This window comes from Rhinolophus ferrumequinum, chromosome 16 (assembly GCF_004115265.2).
Source record: "Rhinolophus ferrumequinum isolate MPI-CBG mRhiFer1 chromosome 16, mRhiFer1_v1.p, whole genome shotgun sequence".
Lineage (NCBI taxonomy): Eukaryota > Metazoa > Chordata > Mammalia > Chiroptera > Rhinolophidae > Rhinolophus > Rhinolophus ferrumequinum.
The window spans coordinates 11,051,952-11,065,206 of NC_046299.1; the positions used below are offsets into that span (position 1 = coordinate 11,051,952).

The window sequence follows — 13,255 nt, forward strand, 5'->3', positions numbered from 1 at the left end:
TCCTCAGTGACATCAACTTGTTGGATGAGGTAAAGCTCTCAGTTACCTCTGTAAAACCTCCTACTGGATGCCCACAACGTCACATTACTTGAATCTAAGGCTACTCTCTATGAAGCCCCCAAATTTCTATTCCTACCAGTTGTGATGACCAAGAGTTAGCCATCTGTGTTCTCATTTATGCTAGTTGCACTAATACCTGTTTATGCAAACATTACATGCTTTTTAGGTACGTAACCATTCTGTAAACTGATGAAAGATTTGGTAATGACAGGTTGCTACAATAAGTTTCAAATAAGGTATATGTAAAACACACGTAAGACTAGGGGAAGAGTAAAAATGTAGAAAAATTGCTTTATAAGTGTCTTCAAGGTCTCAGTCTGACTTAAAGAAACCAAAACTGGAGCTTCTGGATGATGCATTATGGGTGGTTTTGAAAGAAAGACTGCTTGGAACTCAGATCAGCAGACCCCAACACAAAGAAAGGGCCTTGGCTCAACATCAAAAGAGTGGCAAGTGAATGAACATCCATATGTTTTAGGTTAAAATTAAATCTTTAAGGTATGTATGTATCACATTTTATGATTCACTGCTTTAATTAACTTTTCCAGTTGACTCACCAACTGCCAGTTTCAACTTCATTGGATAACAAAACTGTAATGTTTATTTTTTAGTTATTATAAATGTATACTCATTGTTTAAACCATTGTAAACATTGAAAATTTATAAAGAAGAAAATAGAAATCACTTATCCAGAGTCCAACACTGGCGATAATTTAATGTAGTTCCTTCTACTAATTTTTTTTCATAAACAGACTTTAAAATATAAAATTACAACTACTGTGTTTTTTGTCTTCCGATTTTTTATAAAATATTTTATCATAAGCATTCCTTGTGTTAATATTCACTTCTAACAGTATTTTATTTCTTTTAAAAGTTTGGAATAATAATGTCACTTGTAATAAAAAACAAAAAAGAAATCTGTCTATCATTAACTTCAAACAATACAAAAAGTATACAAAACAAAAGCTACAAATCACCTTGAAGCCAACAACCTAGAAATAGCCAGTGTTAAATTTTGATAAGGACTGTCCTAGACTTCATTCTTCACAAAGATGTAGATAAAAAGATCTATGGATAGGATGCATAATATTTTTAAGAAACACTTTATATTGAAATTATTTTAGATTTACTGAAAAGTGGCAAAGATGGCACAGAAAGTTCCCATCTATCCCTCACCTGAGCTCCCCTAATGTGAACATGTTATGTTACCATGGTACCTTTAACACATCTAAGAAATCAACATCGGTACATTACTATTAGCTGAACATCAGAATTTCCTTGGATTTTACTAATTTTCCCACTACTGTCCTTTTTTCTGTTCTGTGATCCCATTCAGGATACCATACTGGATTTAGCATTTTATAGATTAATTTTGCTTATTTTAAAGAGTAAAAAGAAATTGAATAAACATAAAGTAATGCTAAACCACAGATTAATGTTTCTCTAGCAGAAGATCCTTTTCCATTGTTTCCTAAAATGATCACTCTAAAATTGAAAATAAATATGAAAAATATTCAGAGGTTGGAGTCAAGTTTTTTATTACATATTTTGTTCATCTACTATAAAGATAAGATTCGTTTTTTATATTTCTTCCTTTCTCTCCAGTCCTCCCGATTTCATTGGTTATATTGCTTTGTAGACTTTTTATAAGTTAATAATGTGTACATTCTATTTGCAATTAAACTCTCACTTTGAATCTTAGACTATATTTAGTTGGATTCATGTTTTGTCACTAGTCTTTTAAACCACAATTCCTGTAAATTCTGTATTTGATTCATCTCTTGGTTGACTGGTTCCCTCTATTGGAAGTTCTTTTCAAAAATGGGTTATGGATGTTACGTTTCACTAATTTTGTTTTCATGTTTGAGAATATCTGCCTGTCACTGTTATATGCAAACAATAAATTGCCTTGCTTTAACATTTTAAAAAGTAATTTTCTTTTTCTTAGAGTCTTGTAAGAATTACCCATCATTTTCTGACATTGACAATTTACAGCATATCTGAGACCAACTTCATAGTTTCCCTTTGCTGGAGGCTTGTTTTTACACCCTAAAAGCTTGAAGAAGTCTTTGTTCTTGAGTTTGCTATTTTAATCAACACACATCTCTATGTGGACTCATCTATCAACTTTTCTCTGGAACATGGTGTGCCCTTTCAATATGCAGATCAAGTTCTTCTTTCAAAGGTTTTTGCTTTTCACTATTATGTCTCAAAAGAACTTTTCGTGTCCTTTTGAAGCATCACTTCAGGGATACCAATTATCCTTATGTTGGATAATCTTCATCCTCGTCTTCTTTCTGATTGCTTTATTTTGTCATCTGCGTTCACTATGATGACCTCACGATTTTCTCCATTCCAGCGATTTAATTTTTATTTACATCTATTCTTTTCCTGATTCTAATTTATTATAATGTCATTGTTTTAGTTTTCAGTGTTTATTGCTCCAATCTTTTCTTTCTTCTTATGCTATTATTCACATTCTGTTTTATTTTAATGACTTTTTATTAACTTCAATAGCATAAAACAATCACTTGGAATGATTACTTCTGTTAAGTTGTTTTCTTCCAGACTGGATTTCTTATCTGTGTCCTATTGTTTCATTCTATTTATTTATTTGTTTGTTGTAAAAGTATTCCCACCATCTAGTTAACACATCCATCATCACCTCACATAGTTTATCTTTTTGTACTACACATTTAAGTGCTACTCTCTTAGCAAATTTCAACTTTATAATACAGTGTTATCAACTATAGTCCCCATGTTTTACATTGGATCCTCCAACCTTATTCATCTTATAGCTGGAAATTGTACCCTCTCTTTTCTAAAGGACATTTGCATGGTTGCCCAGACCTTCTCTTTGCCACAGTTCGGTGTGGGTGATTTCTCCTTTACAACCTTTCCAGCTTTTCTGGGGTCCCTTTATGTTCTCCGAGTTCGATAGAACTCTGTTTTTGTTTTGTTTTGTTTGTTTTGTTTTATTGTTTGTTTTGTTTTCTCAGTCGAACAGTATGGAGTGAACTGAGGAGATACAGCAAACTCTTGTTTGGGGGAACCTAACTCTGCTCTTTTTTCTGAGGTCCTGTTAGGTTTCCTATACACTAGCTTGTTTCCCCAACTGACACAGTGAGAATGGTAGGCGTTGGTACCTACCTCCCCTCCTCTGCTGATATCCGTGACGTATCTATGGGATTCAATTTGAAATGAGTTTTCCTAGGGTCTTCTCCAAGTACCTACTCACTCCGTAAGCCTTCTCTCCAAATTGAAAGGTACAAATGAGATGCCTCAGCATTTCACTACCTCGCTTTCTTCAGTGCTGAGCAAGAGTACAGAAGAATCATTTGTTTCCTTCTGTACCCAGCAAATTCATACCCTTTGCTTGTATAATTGCTGCTGATGAATTTTCAGCCTTTTATAAAAACTAATTGTATATATTTCACTGGGTATTGGGGTTGGATATGCTCTAGCGATTCAGCTTTAATTTTTTATTATTATTCTGTAGCCTGCAAATGATTTGTAATTGATCTTTAACATTTATTTAACCATCTTCCATTTTACGGCCATTTCAATTCTTCCTGATTTGTTGTTGTTGTTGTTGTTATAATACTATTATGAACATCTTGATAAATTTTTTTTCACAAATTAAATTACTTCCTTATGGTGGATTTCTAAAAGGGGAATTGCTGGGTCAAAAGGCACTGACTTTTTTTTTTTTTAAGATTCTTGGTTCAAGTTGCCCATTTGCTTTCCATATTTGTTATATTTTAAAGTATACTTCAAATAGCTCATGCCAGAATTCTCAAAATGAATTTATTGCAATGGGTTTCAGAAGAAATGGAAACAAATCAGTCCAAGAAACAAAGATAATGGTTCATCTGAAAATGTAAGCTACCAAGGATGGGAATGTTGTTGGAGCCAAAATGGTTTGAAAGCTGTGGTGAGCGAGGACTGCAGAGAGCAGTTCTAAAACCTGGTGAGAAAAAGATGGATTCCCCAGTCAGCTAGATGGAATGCAGGTCTTCAGTCACAAAGAAGGAAATGTGCGGTGTCAAAAAACACTCCACATTTACATGTTAAGTGGCTCTATAAAAAGTAATTAGAGATGGTACTTTTCCTTTAATTCCCACAAACTCTCTGCTACGATTTTAGTGTCTGCTGGAACAAAACAATCGTTTCTCTTGATTTTTCTCTCCCATAAAGAAAAATCAACAAAGTCTTATCATGTTTCTTAAATACAACTGAACTCATCTTATTAGGGAAAAGCAAAGAAGGATGTGTCATCTTATTAGAAATGACATGATGTATATACAGCCATATGTTTTCAAAGGGTTTTCTGTCAGTGTTAATCAAAACTCCTCCAAATTTATGAACCTACAGAGCAGCATGTCAACCATATGGAAAATATCTCCCCTTCAATATTGAGAATTTGAATTAATAATAAACATTACTTAGTGAACCTAAATGAGAAAAACATATCAATGTTGAATCTCAGAAAAGTAGAAACTTATAAGAAAAAATTACCCTGTGTGTTAATTTGTGTGTGTGTGTGTGTGTGACATACTGACTAATATCTCTATCATGCTGCTCTATCTTTATTTTCACTCCGCCTGCTCATTTACTAGACATGGACATGGCTGCAATCCATTTCATCGTTGCTACTATAGTGTCAAATAAATAATCAGTATCCCACATTTCCCCCCTTCGCTTTGTGTTTTGTGGTAAAACCATTGAAAAACTTGGACTGAAAAGAAACCAGGAAAAATATCCCTCTACTGCTTAGTGTCTGAAAGCAGTCCATCGAGATCTTTCCTAATCTTCATCCATGGCTTTCTTACAGCCAATTACTAGTATCTTCTTTGCCTCGTAGTCGTCAACACCCTTTTGCTATTTTAAAAGCTAATATCATTTTAGGATCTGTTATTTAACTTAGATTGATTCCTTACATCAACTGGATGGGGAGTGTGTTAGAGTCTGATCAGGAAAGCGAGTTCTTCTTAGTTGGAGGAAACATCTTTGATTCTTGCACATGGATCTTAAATACGAACTTTTGCAAGACAGGAAGGTGGTAGCGGTCATAATTGGGAACAGGTTGAATATGAGCCAGAAATGTACAGCTGTTGACCATAAATAAACCCAATACAATGGACGGGGTCTTGGAACTAGAGCAGGGGCAGAAAGGAGGGGCTGATCTATCTTTCCAGGACTTTCTCCACCATTCAGAAGATGAATTGGATAAAGACGAAGATGATACTGATGATGAAGTTGGTAATGATAGTGGCTAGTTTGAGCCATCACAATATTAACAAAATGAGCAAAAATTATAGCGATTTCCAAAAATGAGGTGGCGTATGCACACTGAAATGGCCCCCAGTGAGCCAGCTCCTCTGTACTCCTCTCCCACTGAGTGTGAGTGGGACCCATGATTTGATCTAGCCCATAGACTGTGGCAAAGGTGAAGGGAATAACCAGATGGAATCCAAGTTCCAAATCAGTTGATTTTGAATTAATGAAAAACAAGATGATCCCGGGTGGGCATAACTTTATCAGGTGAAAGCTTTAAAGGAGAGATTCTCCTCCTCGCCTTGAAGACGTCAGACGCCATGCTGTGGGAGGGCCTGTGAGGGAGCCCTATGAAAAGGTACAGTGGTGGTTTCTAGGAGCTGAGAGGAGCCCTGGGATGAGAGCTAGCAAGAAATAAAGGACCTCAGTCCTACAGCAGCGAGGAACTGAATTGTGCCATGAACATCAGGGCTTGGAAGAAGACACTGAGCTCCACAAGGGAAAACAACCCAGCCAACACTTTGATTGTATTCTTTTGGCGTCCTGAACCCAGGACCTAGATGCCTGACCCATAGAAACTGTAAGATAATAAATATATGTAAGTTGTTTTAAGCCACTAAGTTTGTGATAATTTGTTGTGCAGGAACAGACACCTAATACACTTTGGTGATGAATTTGGGATAACTTGGTAGAGAGAAGCTGGGGCTGAATTTTTTCTTCAACTTTAGTTATAAATATGATAAATTTATAGAAACAGAATTATTGTCAGTTATTTTGAAGACTACAGAAAACTAAACAAAATCATGATTTCACTATTTTTTTTTTAATACAAACTTGTACCCCCAAGGGGTCTGGTCTAATTGATTTAGGATGGTTTGTGGGTATCAGAAGTTTTCAAAGTTGCCCAGCAGAGTCTGCTGTGCAGAGCTGGGTTCACAACTACTGAGCTTCTTGGTGAGAAGAAACAGGCCTCTCCTCAGTCTATTGTGAATAGCATTACAATCTATTTTCTGCAGGTGAAGTGTCTTAATTAAAAGTGAGCTTTAGAAATGTAAATGGGGAGAGAATGGCAGACCTGCCAATATAGACCTGGAGGTTGTAGCCAAACAGAAGATGAGAGTACAGGGTGAGAGGAAGTAGCCTAGAGAAATTGTGATGAGAAGCCCAGGGACTATTGATTGATCCTGAAGGGCTGGTGTTGCTCAGACCCTTCTTGATAAAATGTTGATTCCAAATCAAGCTACTCTCCTCAAACCTACCTGAATCCCATCTGAGTTGTTTGACTATTCTCTTCCTCCATATTCTGTACAGCATGTTTTATTATTGTTGTTGTTTGTTCCCGACATCCCTTTCTCTGCACTGGCAAAATTTACTCAATTGAAAACCTTTCTGGCTAAGGCAGAAGATTTCTAAAGAGAAAAACAAAGGTTCCTGAACCAGAGGAGATGGTAGTCTGCGTCTGGAAATACATTTGGGCTTCTTCTTCGATAAGCCCATAAAAGGTTACAAGGGAGATCTTAGACTAACTGGGTAATGCATACTACTTTGGAATAAGTAGTTAAGTAGTTGAGACACGGCGTTAGAGGATCTCTCCATAAAGAACTAATAACTAACCATCCCCAAAGACTGTGCCAGTCGGGATCAGACAGGTTACGCTGCAATAACAAACAGCTTTAATATCCCAATGACTTTAAAAAAATACAGGTGTATTTCTAACTAATGCTCCATACTTATCTTAGTTTGGCAGAGTGGTTGGGAGCTTTCCTCCATGTCATTTCCAGTCAGAGGCTGGTTGACGGAACCTCTACCACCCAGAGCTTTGCTAGTAAGAGTCAGATGAAAAGGGGAGGGAGCCACATACTGACTCGTAAAGGCTTCTGCCCATAAATTACACATGTCACTTCCACTCACATTTGATTGGCCAAAGCAAGTCATGTGTCTCTACATAACTCAAGGGGTCAGGGAAGTACAATCCCACCCTGTACCCAGGAGGAAGAGAATGAGATATTTTTGGGAAATGGCACTAATAACTACCACAAGGATTTAGTCTAGAGTTTGCCCCGAGGCTACAGACTTCTGCAGGGTCACAGCAATACCGCCAGGGGTCCATGAATCAGCACTGACTAGAAAGCACTGTCTACAGATTCCAAAATTGGAATATCATATACTGTCCAAACACTATTTTATTTATAGCTATGGTTGTGTTCGTACTGAATTTCAAGTTTTATCCAAGTCAGCTTTTACTCTTGATGTATTTCTTTTCAAATAACTTATATTAACATTAGAACTAATATTATATTGAAAAAGGTTTTTGAAGTTTAAAAAAAAATATGTGTTCTTGTGGTTGAGAAGGTTGGAACCACTGCATTAACTATTTACCTGTGTCAGTGCAGTGGGTCAGCCAGGTGACTTTCTTAGGTAGTTTCCCTCATAATTCAGTTGTATTATGATGCTGAGACAAACGTTTCATGAGTATAGGAGATACTGATTGAGAGCTACACTCCACCTGCATACCATATATGACCGCTGCTAGCATATAAATTGCACGGTAGTTTCTTTCATCAAGTTCTCCCATACCTCCCAGAATCTACGTGAATAGAGAGTTGCCTTTGAAACTGTAATGCAGTAAAGTCACTAAAACTCTTTATTATGAAGAAATATGTAACATTACTTTGTACTTTTTGGCTGACATCAGTTGTGGTTAAATAACTAACATACCTAAATCTTTGTGGCCAACTTGGTAAAATTTAATTGGAATTAAGAAGTTATTACTTTCTTAATGTCCACCTGTAATTTATGGTTCCTGCTTGGGAGGAACGAGAAGAGAGGATCTTTGTTCTTAAATCTTTTGAGAAATATTCTATCGTGTTATTTGCCTTCTGCTTTTGAATTCATCCTGCATCCCATTCCTTTCATTGGTACTGGTTGAAAAGATGTTGAACACAACCACACACTCAGAGGGACACTCCCCCTGCACCTGTTCCTTTCTTCTGATAAAGGCTGGCCACAAAGGAACCAAGTGTGAGAAGGAGAATTCTCAGTTCTCTCCCCTACTTACCATGTCCTCAGCCTCTGGAATGTTCTTACACTATTGGTTATGCCATATGATATCCTGCAGAACTCCTTCACCCACGAAAATTTTCTCCTAGACTTGGGACTCAGCATTCACCTGCAAGCTGCCTGACAATTCAAAACCAGCATTCCTCTTTTGGAGAGCTATTTACAGTTCTAAAAAATTCAGCCCAGGAGATAGAAAGAGAGAGCAGTCCTATGAAATTGGCATCTTTTGATAATTTCTACCTCAGATGAAGAATTTTCCAAATACAACTGGACATGGCACAAAGAGGAAAAAAAACTGGAAAACAACTTAAGCCCTCCAGCGCAGGTGTGTTGGCAAAACTTTCCATCTGACTTTCACATGATTTCTGGTGCTGAAAGAAAAAAATGTTTATACTGAGGGCTCTTGAACTGAGAAGAGGGATATTAAAGAATGTCCTCTATAACTGGATTTTTTTTTTAATTTAGGTTTTATTTCTGATTGTAAAAGTGACCTAACAGTTGTAAAAAGACTACAAGTATAGAAAATAATAAAAAGAAAATGCTTCCCCTACTAAATCACATTACTCAGAGATGATAAATATTAACATTTTTCTAGCAATTTTTTTAGGTGTAAAAATATGTATTTTTAATTAAATTTTATGATACTGAATTCTGTGTTTAAGGCACTAGGTTTATAGCCGTAGATTCAACTTTAGCTTATTATTCAAATACTCTATTGATTTTAATGTACTTAATCATACAGAAGTGGTATATTAAAAGTGCCCAAACCAAAAATTAGTCTATCAATTTTTTATTATATTTTAATAGGTGTGTTCTCTATATTTTAATTTTTAACACTGAAAAGCAAACAACTGATATTCCTTGATTCTGCATTGTAGCTTTAAAAAATATCTGGAAGAATGAGGGGTATAAATGATAAATGTCTAACTATTACATTGTTTTATACACCTGAAACAAATAAATAAATAAATACAGCTGGTAAAAAAAAAATCTGGAAGATATTCTACAAAATACGGAGACTTTAAAAATGTTTTTTTCTTGTCTATTAAGAAAGCTTACCTGGAGAAAAATAATAGAATTCAGAAGATATATGAAGGATTGTGACTTTTGCCAACATAGAATGATCTCTTTTGACTCATTTAATTTTTTTGGTTTGAAATGCACTTTGTCTGAGACTAAAATTTCTATCCTTGCTTTATTTTATATTACATTTGCTTGCTCCAGTTTTACTACTATTTTTATTTTTATTTTTATACTATAGTTTTTTGGTTTTGGTTTTTTTCTTTTTGGAGGGAGTGGGGAGGAGAAATTATGGTATATGCATCATAAAAGGAGAGGGTTGGACTTTGTTGTTTTAATCCAGTCAGATGCTTTATCTGTCATAAAGGTGTTAAACATTTTCACTTTTACTGATCTGAGCTGCACAATACAATATCTCATCCTGTTGTTTGTATCCTTCCGGGAAGTTTTGTGTTGCACTAACTTTTGTTGCATGAACTCTGCTTTAGCTGACCTTTTTTTCCTCCCTAGGTCAGGGATTCTTAACCTTAATTCTCAGAGACCCCTGAATGTCAGGGCTTCTAAGGATTTCCTGAATTGATGCAAAACTCAGTGTGTATGTGCACGTGCGTGCACGTGTATATGTGTCAGAACCAGCATTTATTTGGGGGAAGATCCATGCCTCTCATTGCTTTCTCCTCTCCTCGACCCTCCAATACATCCTCCTTCCTCTTCACCTTCACTTGCTGAAAAAAATAAAAACAATCTGAGGAGAACTTTCCCCACTGTCACCAGCTAATCTGCCAGCCTATCTGTTTTGGGGGCTCACTGGTCTGAAGGTTCTGGAGGAGGAAGGAGGCTATAGCTGAGGGGCTGCAGAAGGAGAAGCAGGTCTTCAGCATGAGCTGCTTCAGTCAGAGCAAGGAAGTGGAGGGTGTTTGGGGAGACGGTGAGGATGCAGAAAGGTACTGAGCATGGCCGACTGAGTTCCGGGGACACAACAGTTGGGGGTACTGAGAACGGGCGGGAGGTGGATGATATCAGCCAGGGCAAGTATAAGACTACCCACAAGGATGAGGTTGGGGGGAGGGGAACAGGGACACCTTGGAGTCTGGGATCATGCGGCAAATGAGCAAACAGGTCAAAAGCGCCCAGGAAGACTAGTCCTGAAGGTTCCAGGTGAGACAGTGGTGGCCAGGCCGAGATGCTGGCAGGCTGTGGTGGCAGCTCCTTGCCAATGCAGGTGTGGGGGCCAAGGGAGGGGTGGTCGTTAAAGAAGTATTTGTTTTCTTTCTGTTTTGTTTTGTTAATTAACAATACAGCCGCTACAGCTCTTCCATTCTCAAGAGAGCTAATTTCTTGTTTGGACAAACCTTTCACAAACACACATTTTGCTTGTTACAGAGTAGTGTGCCTACCGTTCCAATAGAGTTGACATATTTGACATACCACTGAGGCAACTTTTCCACACTTCTACAGTTTTCAAAATGAAATAGTTGAATGAGACCCCATTATATTGATGGACCATCATTTCCTGAGCTGTTCCCCAAAACTGGACACTTAGCTTGTCTAATTTGTTGGGCATTATGAGATGGAGCTGCCTGAACCCTACTGAGCATGCAGCTTCTCAGGCACCAGGAACTGGCCTGATGGGACACGACTGGCACTTCACCTGCTACTGCCCCTCTGGTGCCAACTTTGCCCCAGGACTCGACCAGGCACCACTGCCACCCACTCACCAGCAACATGGATTGTGGGGCGTCCTGCCACAGTTGCTCAGTTTGGAGGGCTGCAGGAGGCCAGCACCAGGCTTGACTATCTGCAGTGGAGATGGGGTGACATGGGAGCTAATGTGGCTGGCATCTGCTTGGGGAAGCAGGTCCCACGAGCTGAAAATTTCCCAAACACGGCAAGAATGTACCCAAAGTGCCCCGGGCAGGCAGGAACATGGCAGTGACACCGGTACCAAGGCAGCCGGTAATGAAACAGCACACAGGGTGGGTACAGCCTGGTCAGCATTTGGGAAATGGCATCCAGAAAATTTTAAAAAGCTACCTTAATAGTTAGAAAATGCTATCTCAAGATAAATTTAATGTGTGTTTTTTTAATCACTAGGGGGAGAAATCATTTTTCCTCTTTCTCTGGATTTCCATTTGGCTTCCTGGAATTCATTCAGTCTTCACCTTGGAGTCCCAGTGCTCCGCAGAATGCCTGGCCCATACTAAATGCTGGACAAATATTGGTTGAATGGGATGCATGAAAGTCAAGGAGATGCGGGTGGAGCTGGCAGAGACCGTCCCCATGACTTCCAAGGCTGCCCCTGCTTGCTGGGCATGAGCTCCTGAGTCCCCTTCGGCAGCTGAACTTCATTTGCCCCAGGCAGGAACACATCCTGTCCCCATCTCCATCCCAGTCTCTTCCCACCTACTTCCCGAAGGCTTGGATGATTGTATCAGCCACCACCACGTGACCATCTGCTCCCAGCCTCTCCCTACTCCCCCACCCTCCCCTCTTCTAAGCCATCTTTCTAAAGCATTGTTTTGATCCCATTACATTTCTGTTCTAACATCTTTCCTGGTTCTCCATCATCTTCAGGAAAGAGACTCCTGAAGCTACAGTTTTCCATCAAAGGCCCTTCACAACCCATCTTTATTTCCCTCTCTGGTTTCTTCTCAAATCACTACCCTGGTCCCTCACCCCCAATCCTTGCTCCACGTACCCCACACTCCAGCCAAAGGAAAAGCTCAATGACGCCTGAGAACACCATGCACTTTCCTGTCTTTTTGTCTTGCTCATGCGGTTTCACGTGCACAGACTGTTTCTGCTTGCCTTGCCCAAGTAATCGACTTTTATTAAACCTGTGAGAGAGATCAAACACTTCTCTGAACTTCTGTTTTCTCCAAGTCAATTCCATCCCTGCCTCAAACCCACAGAATCAACGGCTCCTCATCCAAACCACGTTAGCCCTTACATGTACCACATTCTACGGACTCATTTTCACATTCTCTCTCTCTCTCTCCCACCTCCCCCGAACCCCCGGACCCTATCTCCGTCTCAGAACTTCCTGAGGGATAAACAGGTAAACAATTGATCTTTGCATCCCTAGAACCTAATTCAGTGCCTGGAACACAATCAGTACTGAGGTTGGTGTGATTCTGTAGAAATAAATGTAATCTCACTGAGTCAGTTTGGCCTTAGCAATACTCGTGGGTCTTTCTTCACCAATGCCCACGTTCTCCTCCTCCACATACCCCTGACTGAGCTAAAGAGCAAATCCAAAGTCAAATCTTGCCCTCATATTAGGTCCTGTATTTTACTTTGACGAAGAAGAAAACTTCTCTTGATTCTGTCTTTGAATGGCAGATGACCTCTTGGAAAAAATGATGCCATTGTGTGGCAAAAGTCAGGAAGGCTTAATGCTATCTGAATGCCAACCAGGCTATCTGTGTTCACAATCAGACCTACCATCCCCACGCACAGGACGATGTTGGTTTGACCTCAGCAGAAATCAGATCTCCTCCACATGGTGATGATGACAGCAAACATATGGAACTGATTAAATGAATAAATAACCCTACTTAGTTTTGCATAAGAATATGTGGCACCCAGGTCAAAGATAATCCCTAATTTTTCTATGCATAATAGATTCCAAAGTGTAAACATCACCAGTAGCCTGAACCAAACTAGATGCTTTAAGTCAACAGTCAAAGGTGTGATTGTAAACTCGGAAATATTGACAATGTTTGTGAATATCACTTCTCTAAATTAGGTGAGAGGTCCACAGCTGATGTGGGTGCCTAATTTATCTGACATCTCAGTGTCAGGACTTGGTCAGCCTCAGAAATTTGATCACGGCCTT

At 38.7% G+C, this 13,255-nt stretch overlaps 1 long non-coding RNA gene across 1 annotated transcript; it reads left to right on the forward strand.

The window, feature by feature from the left end:
* Nucleotides 1-347: 347 nt before the first annotated feature.
* LOC117036336 (uncharacterized) lies at nt 348-12,444 on the forward strand. Its single transcript, XR_004425354.1, has 3 exons — nt 348-558; nt 8,487-8,722; nt 11,512-12,444. It is a non-coding gene; the product is annotated as an uncharacterized LOC117036336 (long non-coding RNA).
* The last annotated feature ends 811 nt before the right edge of the window (nt 12,445-13,255 follow it).